Source organism: Dipodomys merriami, unplaced genomic scaffold, assembly GCF_024711535.1.
Source record: "Dipodomys merriami isolate MVZ:Mamm:240054 unplaced genomic scaffold, mDipMer1.0.p SCAF_1090, whole genome shotgun sequence".
Classification (NCBI taxonomy): domain Eukaryota; kingdom Metazoa; phylum Chordata; class Mammalia; order Rodentia; family Heteromyidae; genus Dipodomys; species Dipodomys merriami.
The window spans coordinates 14,314-33,416 of NW_027202372.1; positions in this window are offsets into that span (position 1 = coordinate 14,314).

A 19,103-nucleotide genomic window follows, 5' to 3' on the forward strand; every position below is an offset into this window, starting at 1 on the left:
TTCCATTGTGTATGTGTGTGTGTGTGTGTGTGTGTGTGTGTGTGTGTGTGTGTGTGTGTGTGCGTGTGTGCACGCGCGTGCACGCACATATATATATCACATTTTCTTGGTCTACTCATCTACTGAGAAGCATCTGGGTTGTTTCCATATCTTAGCTATGGTAAACAATGCTGCCATGAAAATGGATGTACTGTTAACTTTAGTGTGGCCTTGTTTGTGATTGTTTAAATGTTAGAATTTAAAGAGAATGGTCAATAGCAAATGAGTCAATTTCATATTTATTAACTATTTTATTAAATTTAAAATGTAAATTTGCTGGGGGGATGGATCAGTTACGGGGACCAGGGAGGGTATGAGTGTATATATTGTGGGGGAAGCCCAGCTTCCTTGATATAAGCAATTGTGCATATGACATCAAGTTCTCTACTAGTGCAGACATAGAGCATTAAGTATCTCAGTTGTACACCCTCCAGGATTTGCTCTTCATTATCAGCTGTGAGGGTCTATGTGTACCAATATTCTGGCTGAATAAGAAACACCCCATCAGGCATGTTAAAGCATGAATCTTCAGTTTTGCTCCCAAAACACTCAGGTGTTCAAGTAACCTGCTTGCAATGACCTGGAGAGTTCTCTCTCCAGACTCTGAGCTACCAGACTTTGCTTCTTTCAAAAGAGAATTTACTGGAAGTATTCAGAATCTCTGATTCTTGCTGCATGGCATTAATAAATTGGAAGAGAGAGAGAGAACTAGACAGGATGAGGATTTTCAGGGAGAGATTCTAGGCCTCTTTGGCATGATCACAAGGAGACCCGTGAGTGAAAGTAACACATGCACAAAATTATAAAAATTCAATACCTAAGCCTATATGAAATAACACTGCAAAAATCACAGATCATGCTGTCCACATGTTCTTTTTCTTTTTCTTTTGTCACTCATGGGGCTTGAACTCTGGGCCACGTGCTGTACCTCAGCTCTTCAGTTCAAGCTAGTGCCCTACCACTTGAGACATAGCATCACTTCCAGCTTTATCTGCTTATACAGTGCAGAGAAATCAAACCCAGGGCCTCATGCATGCAAAGCAAGCACTCTACCACTGAGCCACCTTCCCAGCCCCTGTCCACATGTTCTTAATAATCTTTTATATTTACTGCAGAATGGCAAAGGAAGAATTCAAAATGGAATATGATTTGGATGACTATGGACAATCAGCGCAACTTATTAATAAATTGTGATCGATGCACAGAAGCAATGTGAGATAGACACACTGACTGTCAGACAACCAATTTCCCCACAGAGACACATCACCGTATTCAGGTTACCTGGAAGACTTCTAAGATTTCTGTTGAGCATGTGAGTCCATGCGAGCAGAAGAGCCGCAGCAGGACTCTCATGCTGTGGGGCTTTCTGTCTTCAGCTTCATGGTTTTGGAGGATGGTGGCTCCTTGGTTTTTATGAGAGTCTCCTGTGGGTCAATCTCCTGGATGAACCAATCAGTGCTCACCATCCAGAGGTGTTAACTCTCCCCCCTCCACACCCCATGCCAAAAAAAACGTCCTGCTTGGGACAGGTGGTCTGGAGGGAATTCCAGCTCTCTAAGCAGATGAGCAGCAAGAACATGGTGAGCTGAGTACACTCGTGTTCACTGGGAGCAGTGAACTGATTATCACTTCCATGTACACAAGTATTTATTTTCTTCAACTTGGCACTTAGTGAAATGGATGGAAGGGAAACCAAGTCTCCATTCTGGCTGAAGGTGAAATGGCAAAGCTTCCTTGCAACTGAGGTTGATTTAGCTATCAGGTGGAAGAAGTGAAGTCCTGGGGGCAGATAGCATCAGAATCAGATGGAACGTTCCAAACCAGCCCAGGCCATGTGAAAGTTCTGGACTCTTTCCTCCAGCTGACCACCCAAAGGACACAGGTACATATGTGGCTCAAGTAGTAGGGTGTTAGCAGGGAGAAAAATAATATCTAAGACACAGTATCCCAGCCCTGAGTCCATGTCCCAGGACATGTCCTAAATTAAAGGAAACCATGAACTCAATGTCTTTCTATGTCCTTTAGAGAAGCAGTGATTTCTATAAATGTCTCACAGGATATTCTTTATTAGACATTCCTATGAACTGACCACATTCCTCAAATTACAGTTGAAGGGAAATGCACCTGGTGACATTACATTTCTAACCATGGGATGAAGTTCACAGTCAACCCCAGGTAGCAGAGTCTGTAGTCCATATATGGATTATATGGGCAGAAGCAGAGGCACTGGCAGAGTGGATGTGTGCTTTTGACACAACAGGAAGAACAGCATGCACTGATGACCTTTGCACATGATTTTCTGACTGAAGAGCTTCACAGTGATATGATGGGAAGTAATAGAGTGGAGTTTTCAGATCTAAGTCACAGAAGGGCAACTCCTCTTCCTTTCCAGGAGGAATCCATCAACTACTCAGAAAAAGCCAGAAGTGGTGTTCTGTCTCAAGGGATGGAGCACACGCCTGGAGCACAAAGAGACTCATTGATGCAGTCCAGGCCTAAGTTCAAGTCCCACGAATGGTCAAAAAAATAATTGGGACGTGGGGATGGAATAGAGATATAGATAATTGGACTGCTGGATTGATTCACAGAAACAAGTCAATGGGGCCAAGTCTGGTCCTGTAAAAGATTAGCGGACCAGACTGGAGCAAAAAAAAAACCAAGATCCACTCATGTGTTTTCTATAATACACTCAAATCATAGTCACAGATCAACACAAGTCTGAGCAAAGGGATGGAAATGAATCTTCCAGGAAAATTCATCCTGTGAGAAGGCAGGAGTATCCACCCTGTCATCTGATAAAACAGAGTTCTGATTAAAACCAATTAGAACAGACAAGATCATTACAGATAAAGGGAGTGATCAATGAAGAAACAATCACATAGGTTAATATATAGTCCCCAAACACGAAGCACTTAAACATGAAATAAATGTTTTCAGCCTCACAGAAAATGACAGACCCCAACACTCATGTTCAGGTTTTCCAATACTATTGGAAGCTCTACTTCCTGACCTTCACTTTCATCGTATGTTTATTTGATGGATGAGGAGTGGAGAGATGATGATTTGGCTGGGGTGGGGGTAGTTTAATTCAAAATGAGATCATGAGATCCCCTCCTCCTGATAATAACTAGGAGCCACCAATACCTCGTCTCATAATTATATTCTTTAGCAACTTGAGAACAGTCAGCTAGTCAAAGGGTAGAATAGAGTGAAATCTCCAGCCAGTCTTGGTGTCAACTCCTACTGTGTGGAAAAATAGGGCTGTGGTTTGAAGTGGTAAATGCAGGAAAATAGGAATCCACTCCACATATCCCTTTTCCTCTCAATTGACTGGGGAAAGGAAATCCACAGTACATAACTCTGGAAAATTCAAAATACTATGACATCATAACGACTAATCCCCAAAGAAAGGTTTTTGACATCTAAAGGTGAGGACACAGAATCTCTACAAATGAGTAAACCCCAAGCCCAGAATAGGAAATGTCAAATACTGGATTCCTCAGGGATAGAAATGATTTTGTTTTATCATTGTTCAACTCATGGTAATATTTTTTGTCTCAGTCTCAGTCTTATCCTCCAGGAGCATAATTTTATTTTTCAGGAGTGCTTAGGAAAAGAAAGAATTTTCTGGAAGGAATCAGTCTCAGGAAGCTTAGTTGGTCCATTTGCCCACGATCCTCAACTTCATGTCTTGCACGGGGCAAGGGTGGGGGGAGATCTGTGTATGAATTCTGCCCATCCATCCCTCCTGCTCACAGATGTCTCCTGGATAATTTCAGATCTGTCCTTCAAGTCCCATCTGAGAGGTTGACAACTCATGGCTTCCTCTGTGACCAAAGATGGTCCAAGGAAATCCATGTCCACTTTGAGTAAGAATTCTATTATTATTATATTATCTATATATCTAATAGATATATCTATACATCTATTATCTATTATATTCCTTCTTTCATTCTTTCAACAATTATGGCTGAGGGGCATCTGCATAGGTCTCACAGCTCTCTTGGCCCATTGGCCATGCTGCCGTCCAGGGTCTCTGCCCAGCTATCTCCACCCAGAGAATCTCATCAGAATCTTATCCGTATCTCCATTCTTGAGTTGTTCTCAGCCAGATGCCCTCTGCCCTCTGGCCTCATCTGTGTTATATTGAAATTCATTTGTAAGATCCAGATTGGACATATTTTGAGAGGTCAGATTAGGAGTCTTTATTAGAGTGTTCATTATTAGTCAGTAACTGCAGGCAGATACATGTCCTCAGAAAACTTGCAGCCTTGAATGCACTTTGTACCATCAGGAAACTGAGCCATGAGGATAATGAAGAACAGAAAAGCAATGTCCAACTCCAGTGAAAAGCCCAAGTGAGATGCCATGGTGATCTGAGGAGACGCAGGAAACATGAAGCATGGTGAAAAATGGTGCGTGTAATTGTTGGGGCCTAAAAAGGGTCAAGATAAGGGTCACAGGAAGCTCAAGATTCAAGTTCAAGACACAGGACTGGGATGAAACTATTGTCCAAGTTCCTCTAGGAACTCAGGCACACACATCACATGGGGGTGGGACGTCCTTCTTCTAGGAACTCAGGCATGCACATCATCTGGGGGTGAGATTTCCTTTCCTCTGGGGATTCAAGCAGAGCCATCACCTGGAGGTGGCCTCTACCTTCATCCAACAAGAAGGCAAGATAGTGCCAGGTAGATCCAGTATCCTCATTTCACCTGCTTATACAGACGCTTCTGATTCAAAATTACAAATCCCCATGTCTCATACCCTACTGTATTTAAACCCTGATCCGCCTGTGCCTCCAGGCTGATGCTCCTCTCCATCAATGATTAACTCCTAACCCCATCTATAGGAGGTATCTGCCTTCTTCTTTCCTTTTGTCTCCTTGATCTTTCCTAACAAAGTAGGGCTAGCTATATCTCTTGTTTACATTAACTTATTCCATTGTCATTATGGAGGTGATGCCCAGAGCAATTACCATGACCTGAGTCAGGTAAGAATACATTTCCTAACTTAACCAAAGAAGTGAAGGACCTCTATGATGAAAACTTGAAAAACTTGAAAAAGGATATCAAAACAGAACTTAGAAAATGGCAAAAAAAAAAATCCCAGGCTCCTGTATTGGAAAGATCAACATCATGAAAATGGCAATACATCCCAAGGCTATTTAAAAATTCAATATGATACCTATCAAAATTCCAACCTCATTCTTTAAGGAAATAGAAGAGGCAATCCAAAAATTCAGATGGAACAATAAAAGACCCCAAATAGCAAAAACGCTCCTCAACGGAAAGAACACTGATGGTGGAATATCAATACCAAATTTCAAACTCTAATATAAAGCCATAGTAATCAAAACAGCTTGGTACTGGCACAAGAACAGACCTCAGGACCAATGGAATAGAATTGAAAACCCAGAAATGAACCTACAGAACTAAAGCCATCTAATCTTCGATAAAGGAGCTAAAAAAATAGAGTGGAAGAAAGACAGCCTCTTCAGTAAATGGTGCTGGCAATATTGGTTAACTACATGTAGAAAACTAACTCTAGATCCTTATATTTCACCCTGCACCAGAATCAACTCCAAATGGTTCAAAGACCTCGGGGTCAAAGCAGACACTCTGAAAACATTAAAGGATGGAATAGGAGAAACCCTGGGTCTCCTTGGCACAGGCCGAAATTTTCTTAATAGAGACCCAGAAACACAACGAATCAAAGAAAGGTTGGGCAAATGGGATTGCATGAAGTTGCAGAGCTTCTGCATGGCAAAGAACATAGCTAGCAAGATCAATAGAAAGCCCACGGATTGGGAGATGATCTTCACTAGCCATACAATGGACAGGGGTCTCATATCTAAAATATACTTGGAAATCAAAAAATTAAATCCCCTAAAAACAAATCCTCAAAGAAACAACTGCCCAATAAATAAGTGGGCTAAAGACTTAAAGAGAAACTTCTCTGAAGGAGAAAGAAGGATGGCCAATAGACACATGAAGAAATGGTCAACCTCCCTAGACATTAAAGAAATGCAAATCAAAACAACATTTAGATACCACCTCACCCCAGTTAGAATGGCAAAAATCAAGAACTCTAATAACAACAGATGCTACAGGGGATGTTGACAGAAGGGAACCTTACTGCATTGTTGGCAGGAGTGTAAACTTGTTCAACCATATTGTAAAGGAGTATGGAGGTTCCTGAAAAGACTTCACATAGAGCTCCCCTATGACCCAGCAATCCCACTTTTGGGCATTTACCCAAATGTTTATAAACAAGACCACACTAAAGGTACCAGCAAAACTATGTTTATTGCTTCATTATTTACTATACCTAAGATATGGAACCAACCCAGATGCCCCTCAGTAGATGAATGGATCAAGAAAATGTGGTATATATACACAATGGAATTCTATGCCTCCATCAGAAAGAATGACATTGTCTCCTTTGTTAGGAAATGCAAAAGCTTGGAAAAAATTATATTAATTGAAGCAAGCCAATCCCAAAGAAACATAGGTCCCATGGTTTCCCTTATTTGCAATATCTAGTATATGTCTATGTTAAGCAGGAAAGGTCAGATAAGGTGATGTTAGGGAAATGAACCCTAAGATATGTATTCAAATTTTTTTTCTTTCATGCGATTGTTTCTAACGCATATATAAGATTATTTCTTTTTTGCTATATATGTCCCTCCCCCATAGTATAACCCCTACTTTCACTGTATTCTATGTCGGTATAATTTTTGGAGGGGAAGGGGAAAAACAAGTCGTTTAAATAAGGATACAGGTGGACCCGTTTCAATGAGATGTACAAGTCGTTATGCCAAAAATGAATTTTACAACTTTGGTGGGAGGGGTGGGGAGGATTGGGTGGGGGGTCGTGGGTAGGATGGGAAGGGATGGGAAAGGGAAACAAAGGAGGAGGCTACAATGCTTGATAAGAAATATACTCATTATCTTGCCCATGTAATTTTAAACCCTCTGTACAGTATTTCCACAATAAAAAATAAATAAAAATTAAAATAAAATAAAAGCATGCATTTCCTTTGGCACAGTGTTTTCTCTTCCCTCACTCTCTCCCTGTCCCTCCCTCCTGTCTCCACCAGAGAGTTGCAGACTTCACCTATACGTGTGCACTTGAGCTCCACTACTGCACTTAGTCACCCTTTTTCCCTTAAGTTCTGTGCTCTCCCCCTACCAACCCAAGGATATCCACGTGGATACACAATAAATGAGGAAAATGACGCAGAATCACTCAAAAATAAAAACATAAATCTTTAAAAATAAAAGAAAAAAGAAGAGAGTTCTCTTGTTTCCATATCTGAGAATTTCTTTATATAGGAAGGGTATGTAGGTGTCTGTGTGGTCTCTTATTCTGTAATCAAAAATGGTGGCCTGCAATAAACATAGTTGTCCTGGCAGCTTTAGTGTGGTCTTGTTTGTTAACATTTGGGTAAATGCCCAAAAGTGGGATTGCTGGGTCATAGGGGAGCTATATGTGAAGTCTTTTGAGGAACCTCCATACTGCTTTCCAAAGTGGTTGAACAAGTTTACATTCCCACCAACAATGAAGTAAGGTTCCCTTCTGTCCACATCCCCTTCAGCATCTGTTGTTGTTAGAGTTCTTGATTTTTGCCATTCTAACTGGATTGAGGTATTAACTCAATGTTGTTTTGATTTGCATTTCTTTTATGGCTAGGGATGTTGAGCATTTCTTCATGCGTCTATAGGCCATCCTTCTTTCTTCTTCAGAGAAGTTTCTCTTTAAGTCTTTAGCCTACTTAATTACATTTCCCCATTTGTTAGGCAATGGAAATTTTTGGAAAAAATTATATTAAGTGAAGTAAGCCAGGCCCAAAGAAACATAGGTCCCATGGTTTCCCTTATTTGCAATATCTAGTATATGTATGAGTCAAGCGGAAAAGGTCCGATTATGTGATGTTAAGAAAATGAACCCTTAGATATGTATTTTAATGTTTTTTCTTTAATGCATTTGTTTCTAACGCATTTAAAAGATTATCGCTTTGTTCCTTTGTATGTCCCTCCCCGCAGTATAAACCCTGCTTTCACTATATTTGATGTCAGTATAACTTGTGGGCGAGATGGGGAAAAACAAGTCGTTTAAGGATACAGTTGGACCTGTTGCAGCAATGAGAAGTACAAGTTGTCATGTTCGAAAAGACCTTTACAACGTTGGTGCTGGGGACGGGGGTGGATTGGGTGGGGGGGGGGAGGCTGAGAAGGGATGTGAAGGGTAAACAAAGGAGGAGGCTCCAATGCTTGATAAGAAATGTACGCATTATCCTGCCCATGTAATTGTAACCCCTCTGTATGTATGTTCACAAAAAAAATTAAATTAAATTAAAAAAATGGTGTCCTGTGGCTGCACCTAAAGATCTCTCTGTCTGTCTGTCTGTCTATTTATCTATCCATCTATCTATCTATCTATCTATCTATCTAATATAAATATACTTCATATTAACTAGATATACATATATGTATACACATATGTATATCTAGTAAATCAATTATATATATGAATATGTATTTATATATTCATGTATGTATATGCATATATATTCATATGCATATGTATATATTCATTGACATCCTCATTCTCTCTGGCAATCCACTCTCTGTCATTTCACAGGAGTAATGACACCAGGATTCCAAATAGAAAACAAAACAAACCATACAAAATAAAACAAGAACACGAATACCTCTAACCCCTCCCCAAAACAAAACTACCAACAACACATTGTTTTCTTTCATGTATTTTGTTTTGTTTTCTATTTGGAATTCTGGTGTCATTTCTCCTGTGAAATGACCTGCAGATGCACAATGGATTGCCTGGGAGAATGAGCATTTGAATCAACAATAATATATATATATATGTGTGTGTGTGTGTGTGTGTGTGTGTGTGTGTGTGTGTGCACGTGTATATATATGTTGGATTTTCTAAATATGCATACATGTATATATATTTATCTAGTAAATATAGTTTATATATCAGGTAAGAAGTCATTTTGTGTATTTTTTAATAATAATTTCTTAAACAGAACTGCATCTGACAGAAGTCCTGAAATCTGTGATTTGTCATAGCCCCCAATGAGGTGGAATTCTGGAAATATGGATTTGGCACCCATCTCCTCGTGCAGTGACTGGAGATGGAAGGGACAGAGCTACTGCAGGCTTTGGCCCAGAATTCCACCTTTGTGCTTGCAATGCCAGTAGGAAGGTCACTCAGATCCACCTAATTTCCCCTGCATAACTAATCCCCTTGTCAAATGTACCAGATGTCAGACACCACCCATCACCCACAACCCAAGATGTCTGAAGACACTCAGATGACAAAAGGACTTCAGACTTGCAAGAGTGCCTGCATTATGCACCAGGCCACCTAGACATAACATAAAAGGAAGGATCCACTTGGATCCTACTCACCACAGCTGTCCTTGCTCCGAGCATCTGCAGTACAGGGAGAAGCAGCAGCAGCGGCACATGCCGGATGAAGGCTCTGTTTATTGTCCTGCTATTCTGCATGGTCTATGTTGGCCCCAAGGTGCAGCAGGCTGAGGTACCATGAACAAGTTTTGCTGGCATGTTCCTCTTGCATGACTTGTGGGTGTATGTGTGTGTGTGTTTGTGTATGTGTGTATGTGTGTGTGTGTGTGTGTGTGTGTGAGAGAGAGAGAGAGAGAGAGAGAGAGACAGACAGGCAGACAGACAGACAGACAGACAAAACAGAGAGAGAGACAGAGTCGGGTGTGTGCATGTGTGTTTATTTTTAATAAAATGTAGATTTGCATGCCTTGTTAAACAGGAAAATACCCTTGCACCTTTGAACTCCCTGTCAGGTCCTGATTGTTTCCTCTTCAGCGCAAAAGCTAAAGGCAACTAACTGCATCATGGGTCATATCAGCACTGCATTTCCTTCCTACTAAGTCTGAAGATGCAATAGTTTTCACGCAAAAGATGAGAAAGTTGCTGAGGCGTGCAATAGTCCTTTAGGTGGATGAGGAGTGGCACACCCTGGTCCTTCTCACAGACAAACTGGTGAAGATCCAGAAAGGAGGACCCTGAGACTCCTCATGTGACATCTCATAGCTATGAAGATGGTCAAGTCCTAATACCTTTTATATCATGTAAGAAAAACTCCCTCCCCTACCTCTGACCCTCAAGATAACACAGAACCCTGGGCTTCTCACAGCCATGGAGACTTTGGTCTGGAAGCACCCATCTAAATGTTTATAAAAGAACATTATGAATGGTTTCCATTCATCGATTGATGATTACTGGCTATGTTGAGATCACAGAACCAGAAATTCTACACAAGCCCTCCTGTGTTCATTCCTCCACTGAATACATAGCTCATCATGGAGTGGACCATGACCACAGACCCTCCATCCACGGGGAAACTGTGTGCCTATGGTGTTTTTAATGCCAGCATCTAGTTTGATCCTTCGCTAGCTCCATGTGTGTGGCAAATGAATTTGACTTAGTTAGATTGACAAACAGCTTCCATGGAAAGCCCTCTGGATGAATCCTCTTGTCTCAACATGAACATAAAAATATTCAACCCACGGGCGGTTCCGGGAAGATGGCGGAGGAGAAGGTGGAATCTGAACAAGCTCTCGCATAGAAAGCAGTTTTAGAGTTCCAGTGAACAGTCATAAGCCAAAGAATCACACCAAGTGTGCCATCACAGGACAGAGAGTTAGTTAAGAGAGGGGAAGCCAAGGAGACACATCTGAGCGCCTGCCAGGAGCTGCCGCTGGCAGCAGGGTCGCGGCGGCGACCACCTCCGCGGGGTCATACCTGAGAAACAGAGAGTCTGGGACGAAGGAGCCAGACGCAGTGGAAGAGCGGATTCTACTCAACACCAACAAGAACCGACAAGGAGCGGACATCTTCATCCTGCAGTTTGCAGACCAGAGACGACCCAGGATCCAAGACTCAGCGTGAGTACAAGCCCGATGTCCTCACTCCTTCTCAGGGAGCAGAGGAGGGAAGGCCACCCCTCCCCCCCCAGCACCGGTGATCTCCATCTTGGATACCGACAAAGCTCGGAGGAGCTGCTAGCTCCAGCTCAGGCCTTGGAATAAAACGAGTCATTTAGCAGGTCACAAGAACTTAACGGCGAAGTGACCTGCCAGACTCAGCTTCATGAGGGAAAAGTCACCCAGCTCAGGTGCCAGCCATTGGAGTGGCTTGACTCACTGGGTAACCAGATCCAGAGGCTGCCCCTCCCTCTAGCAGCCACCACAATCAATTGAAAAACATAAACCCTGAGAATGGCTCCAGGCTGGGTGCTGTGAAATTTATCACAAAATAGCCCCAGGGAAAAGTTACTGTTTGTTGAAAGGCCTCAACTCTACCCAGAACCTAGCCTCATCACCGCATCCCCCTCTTTTGTGATTCTCAAAGCAGATCACCCTCCCAGAAAACTAACCTGGGAGGGGTAAAGCAGAGCATTTTTCTGCCTGTTCGAACAAACTGTCTTAAGAAACCAATCAAGCCACAGGACCTCAAGCTGAGCAGAGACTCCAACAAGAGACTGGTTACAGACAAAAGGGCGATACAGGATTCTTCCAACCCCTCCCGCCCAAAAAAAAATCAAAAGATTTTTTTTCTTCTTCTTCTTTTCTTTTTTATTTGTTTTTTGTTTTTTGTTACGTTATATATATATAAAATTTTTTTTCTCTTCTAAAACTATAATTAATCTTTAATTTTTGCAACTTCTGAAAAAATAATTGTTTTCCAGTAACTTTTTTTTCTTCTCTTATAATTTTTATTTTAGGAATATGTGAATGAGTGATTTCCTTTCTTTTTTTGTCTTCTTTCTCTTTTTCTTTCTTTCTTAATTATCTTTTTGTTTTTTGTCTAGCTCTACTGAACTTCTGATCTTTTCTTCTCCCTTTCCCATCCTTAAAGTTTTTCACATCTCCTCTATGTCCCTCCCTTTCTCTCAACATATTCACATTAATCTCTAAATAGACGGTATTTTAATATCTATAATAACATTAATCTTCATGTTTCTATTTTTTTCTGGTCTCTTTTCATTCCCCTTTCCCTCTCTTCTTTTTCTCTTTCTCTCTACTTGCATCCTACCCAACCCATTTCCTGAATTGTGACTAGGACATAGTTAACTCTCCCTGTGCCTCCCCACACCAATCTATTCCTATTTTTTACCCACATCTCTCCCTAATCCTAATAATTTCTGGTTTTCCAAATTATTTTCTGCAGTTCGAAGTCCTTTAACATATAGTTGTTTGATGTTGAATAGATGTATCTGTTGAACTAGATTGTGTCTGTAGACTATTGACTGTACAAATGCAAACTTTGGTTGATGGTTGCCTTAAGATAGTGTTCTAGCACAAAACTGGTGCTATCTTCATCTCAATTGGGCAGAGTAAGCCAGAAAAACCCAAGAAAGATGGCAAATTCGGGTACCTCAATTCCCAATCTTGATAATCAGGGGACAGAACAGATAATGAGTAATCCAGAGGAGATTTCCCAAATACCTCTACAAACACTACTAGCAAACATGATAAATGAGAAGTTTGACAATGTACAAAGGACGCTGTATGAGCATTATAGGGAGAGAGAGGAGGCATCCCAGAAGTTTATACAGGAATATCATAAGCGTGAAGAAGCTACTCAAAAACTAATAGTGGATTTGTGTGAACAACTTGAGAATACTCAAAGAGAAAGGGAGGAATGGCGTGAGCAGGCTGAGAACACTCAAAGAGAACTGCAGGAATCCCACAAACGCTAGGAAGCTAATCAAAGAGTAATACAGGAATTGAGAGACCAGGTAGAGAACACACAAAGATCACTAAAGGTATCCATAGAATCCATTAACAAAGAGATGAAGGAAGTCAGGGAGACCACAAAGGGAAAGCTGAATGGAACCCAACAGAAGGAATGGGAGTCCAAAGAAACCATAACCAATCAACTAAGTGATTTGAGGACAAACACTGAACACCAAATTAAGGAAGTAAAGAGATTCATACAAGACCTAAAACAGAGCTTCAACAAAGAACTTGAAGCCATCAAAGCTGACCAATTAGAAGGAAAAGAGATAAAAAACAAAGTAGAGAGTCTTGACAGCAGGTTAGACCATGCAGAAGATCGAATCTCAGGGATTGAAGACAGCCTAGATATTATAGAGAAAGAACAAACAACCATCCAAGACAATTCCAAGAAATATGAGAGATATATTCAACACCTGGAAGACACCATCAGAAGGCCTAACTTAAGGATAATGGGTGTAGAGGAGCACCTAGAAACAGAAGTTAATGGTCTAGGAAATTTGTTTAACAGGATCCTAGCAGAGAACTTCCCAAACATGCAAAAAGATAAGCCTATTCAGAAACAAGATGCCTTTAGAACCCCAAATAGACCAGACCAGAATAGGACATCCCACCGTCACATTATAATCCACACAGGATCAACTCAGACCAAGGAAAAGATCCTTAAAGCTGTCAGGGAGAAAAAGGTAATCACCTATAAAGGGAAACCAATTAGAATCACCTCAGATTTCTCAGCAGAGACAATCAAAGCAAGAAGAGCCTGGAATGATGTATGCCATGCCCTAAAAAAAAACAACTATCAACCAAGAATACTGTACCCCGCTAAACTCTCCTTCATAACTGAAGGCCAAATAAAAACCTTCCATAGCAAAGAAAAATTGAAACAATACATCTCCACCAAACCAGCCCTACAAAAGATTCTTAAAGATGTCCTAGACATAGAAAACCAACAATAAATGCCAAGAAACTGCACCCAAACTGAGAATCCAAGAACCATAGGAAGAACCCAGTTTTCGCAGCCCCCAAGAAGGTGGATAACATGGCAGGAACTCCCAAATACCTCTCAGTCCTATATCTTAACGTTATCGGACTGAACTCTCCAATTAAGCGACATAGACTGTCTACTTGGATTAAAAAAACAAGACCCTTCTATCTGCTGCCTGCAGGAGTCACATCTTGCCCATAAAAACAAACACATTTTCAATGTTAAAGCCTGGAACAAAATCTACCAAGCAAACGGCCCCCATAAACAGGCGGGAGTTGCAATCCTAATATCAGATAAAATAGACTTCAAATTAAAATTCGTGAGAAGAGATAAAGAAGGTCGCTACATACTAATTAAAGGATCTCTCCTTCAGGAGGATATTACAATTCTAAATATCTATTCGACAAACAATGGAGCACCCAAATTTATCAAAGAAACACTACTTTCCCTCAAATCCCATATAGATCCAAAGACATTAATTGTTGAGAATTTTAACACACTACTCTCCCCACTAGATAGATCAACTCGGCAAAACTCAACAGAGAAACCGCAGATCTAAACAGCTGCATAGATCAACTAGACTTAACAGACATTTACTGCACATTTCACCCAGCAGCATCAGAATACACGTTCTTCTCAGCAGCACATGGAACGTTTCCTAAAATAGACCACATTTTAGGCCACAAAGCAAACTTGTCTAAATTCAGAAACATTGAAGTTATACCTTGCATTCTCTCTGACCACAAGGGAATAAAATTAGAACTCAACACCAAATGCCACTAAAGAAAGTCCGGTATCACATAGAGGCTGAACAACACACTGGTGAATCATGAGTGGGTCATGGAAGAGATTAGAAAGGAAATTCAAATGTTCATGCTATTCAAAAAAAATGAACACACAAATTACCAGATCCTCTGGGACACAGCAAAGGCAGTACTCAGAGGCAAGTTTATAGCTCTGAGCTCCTACATCAACAAATTGGAGAGATCGGAAACTAACAAGTTAATGACACATCTAAACCTCCTTGAAAAAGAGCAGCAAGATAAACCCCAATCCAGTAGACGGAAAGAAATGATTAAAATTAAATCAGAATTAAATGAATTAGAATCCAAAAAAACTATAGAAAGAATCAACAAAACAAAGAGTTGGTTCTTTGAAAAACTTAACAAAATTGACAGACCCTTAGCAAATCTTATAAGAAAAAGAAGAGAACACATCCAAATTAATAAATTCAGAGATGAGAATGGAAACATCACCACGGAAACAACCAAGATTCAGAACATTGTAAGGGAATACTTCTCAAACTTTGTGCTAATAAGTTTGACAACTTGACAGAAATAGACCTCTTCCTAGCAAATATTGACATGCCAAAACTAAACCAAGATGAGTTAAACTATCTTAACAGGCCCATATCAAGCATTGAAATAGAAACAGCAATAAGAGACCTCCCAGCTAAGAAAAGTGCAGGACCAAATGGTTTTACAGCGGAATTTTACAAGGCCTACAAAGCAGAGCGCACACCAATTCTCCTCCAACTCTTCAATGAAATTGAAAGAGAAAGCTCACTACCGAACACATTCTATGAAGCCATCATAACCCTCATCCCAAAACCAGACAGGGACTCATCATAGAAAAAGAACTATAGACCCATTTCTTTCATGAACATTGATGCAAAACTTCTCAACAAAATTTTGGCCAACCGACTTCAACAATTCATCCAAAAAATCATACACCATGATCAAACAGGATTCATTTCACGGATGCAAATCTGTGTCAATATACGCAAATCAATTAATATTATTCATCACATCAACAGGAGCAAGAACAAGAACCACATGGTTATCTCAGTAGACGCAGAAAAAGCATTCGACAAGATCCAACACCCCTTTATGATCAAGGTTTTGGAAAAATTAGGAATCCATGGAACATTCCTCAATACAATAAAGGCTGTATATGACAAACCTACAGCCAGCATTATACTCAATGGTGAAAAACTAAAGCCATTTCCTCTTAACTCAGGAACAAGACAAGGATGCCCACTCTCTCCACTTCTCTGCTACCTAGTATTAGAATGCCTAGTTACAGCAATAAGACAAGATGCAGACATAAAGGGGATCCAAATAGGGAAAGAAGAAATAAAACACTCCCTCTTTGCAGATGACATGATCTTGTATTTAAAGAATCCCATAGATTCCACTCCCAAATTAATCAAGCTGATTCAAAACTTTGGCAAAGTAGCAGGTTATAAAATTAACCTGCAAAAATCAATGGCTTTTCTGTATTCCAACAATGAGAAAAGTGTGGCTGAAATTAGGAAAGCAACTCCATTTGTAATAGCCCCACAAAAAATAAAATACCTAGGAATTAACTTAACTAAAGAAGTGAAGGACCTCTAGGATGAAAACTTTAAAATCTTGAAAAAGGAAATCAACACAGAACTTAAAAAATGGCAAAACCTCCCATGCTCCTGGATTGGCAAGATTAACATCGTGAAAATGGCAATACTTCCCAAGGTTATCTACAAATTCAACGCGATACCTATCAAAATTCCACCCTCATTCTTCAAGGAAATAGAAGAGGCAATCCAAAAATTCATATGGAACAATAAAAGACCCGAATAGCAAAAACGCTCCTCAACGGAAAGAACACTGCTGGAGGAATATCAATACCAAATTTCAAACTCTCCTATAAAGCCATAGTAATCAAAACAGCTTGGTATTGGCATGAGAACAGACTTCAGGACCAATGGAATAGAATTGAAAACCCAGAAATGAACCTACAGACCTATAGCCATCTAATCTTCAACAAGGAAGCTAAAACAATAGAATGGAAGAAAGACAGCCTCTTCAGTAAATGGTGCTGTCAATATTGGTTAACTACATGTAGAAAACTAACGCTAGATCCTTATATTTCACCCTGCACCAGAATCAACTCCAAATGGATCAAAGACCTTGAACTCAAAGCAGACACTCTGAAAACATTACAGGATGGAATAGGAGAAACCCTAGGTCTCTTTGGCTCAGGCCGAAATTTTCTGAATAGAGACCCGGAAACACAACAAATCAAAGAAAGTTTTGACAAATGGGATTGCATAAGGTTGCAGAGCTTCTGCAAGGCAAATGACATAGCTAGCAAGATCAATAGAAAACCCACCGTTTGGGAGAAGATCTTTACTAGCCATACAACGGACAAGGGTCTCATATCTAAAATATATTTGGAACTCAAAAAATTAAACCACCCAACAACAAATCCTCAAAGAAACAACTGCCCAATAAATAAGTGGGCGAAAGACTTAAAGAGAAGCTTCTCTGAAGAAGAAAGAAGGATTGCCAATAGACACATGAAGAAATGTTCAACATCCCTAGCCATAAAAGAAATGCAAATCAAAACAACATTGAGATATCACCTCACTCCAGTTAGAAGAGCAAAAATCAAGAACTCTAACAACAACAGATGCTGGAGGGGTTGTGGACAGATAGGAACCTTACTTCATTGTTGGTGGGAATGTAAACTTGTTCAACCACTTTGGAAAGCAGTATGGAGGTTCCTCAAATACTTCACATAGAACTCCCCTATGACCCAGCAATCCCGCTTTTGGGCATTTACCCAAATGTTTACAAACAAGACCACACTAAAGCTACCAGCACAACTATGTTTATTGCAGCATTATTTACCATAGCTAAGATATGGAACCAACCCAGATGCCCCTCAGTAGATGAATGGATCAAGAAAATGTGGTATATATACACAATGGAATTCTATGCCTCCATCAGAAAGAATGACATTTCCCCATTTGTTAGGAAATGGAAAGGCTTGGAAAAAATTATATTAAGTGAAGTAAGCCAGGCCCAAAGAAACATAGGTCCCATGGTTTCCCTTATTTGCAATACCTAGTATAGGTATGAGTCAAGCCAAAAAGGTCAGATAATGTGATGTTAGGAAAATGAACCCTTAAATATGTATTTTAATGTTTTTGTTTCTTTCATGCATGTGTTTCTAACGCATTTATAAGATTATTTCTTTGTTGCTTTGTATGTCCCTCCCTGACAGTGTAACCCCCGCTTTCACTATATTTGATGTCAGTATAACATGTGGAGGAGATGGAGACAAACAAGTCGTTTAAGGATTCAGGTGGACCTGTTGCAACAATGAGAAGTACAAAATGTCATGTCAAAACCAGCTTTACAATATCGGTGTGGGGGGGAGGGGGGTCTGAGTGGGTGGGGGGGAGGGGGGAGGCTGGGAAGGGAGGTGAAGCGTAAACAAAGGAGTAGGCTGCAATGCTTGGTAAGAAATGTATGCATTATCCTGCCCATGTAATTGTAACCCCTCTGTACAGTATGTTCTCATATAAAATAAAATAAAATAAAATAAAAAATATTCAACCCACAACCAGGTCCTGGTAGCTCATGTCTGTCATCCCAGCTACTCAAGAAGCTGAGATCTGGAGGATCGTGTGGTTCAAAGCCAGCCGGGGGCAGGAACAGTCTATGAGACTCTTACCTGTAACCCCTAAAACAAAACAAAACATAAAGTGCAGCTTTGGCTCAAATTGGTAGAGCATGAGTCTTAAGCACAAATCAAAGCCTAAGAAACAGCACTCTGGTTTTGAGTTCAAGTCCCAGGACCTGTACAAAAATAGTAATAACAGACTGGGAGGGAGGCTCAGTGGTAGAGTGCTCGTCTAGCATGCATGATTCCCTGGGTTCAATTCCTCAGTACTACATAGACAGAAAAGACCAGAAGTGGGGCTGTGGCTAAAGTGGTAGAGCACCATCCTTGAGCAAAATGAAGCTCAGGGACTGTGCTGAGGCCCTGAGTTCAAGCTCCAAGACATGCACATAATAATAATAATAATAATAATAATAATAATAATAATAATAATAATAATTATTATTATTATTATTATTATTATTATTATTATAGTATTAACAGAATAATAATGACAAGAATGGGAACATGAGTTTTTAGAAAAGCATCTCTTGTGTTGAAGTCCTCTGCCACTCAGCCAGATTGGAGAAAATTACTGGAATGTATTGATTGGAACAAGGACTTCCTGGTTGCTTTGTGTTATTGATTTTCAGGCAAAAGAGAGAGTGAAAGAGTGGCAAAAATACACTGTTATGCACATGAAGAATGAGAATGGAGTCTTCGTAGCTAACTGTAAGTACACTGTGGTGTGCAAAGAGGACATCAGTCAAAACACGGGCCATGCACTCAGTGGGGGAGATTCTTCAGATCTTTCAAAACATGGCTTTGAAATCTAGA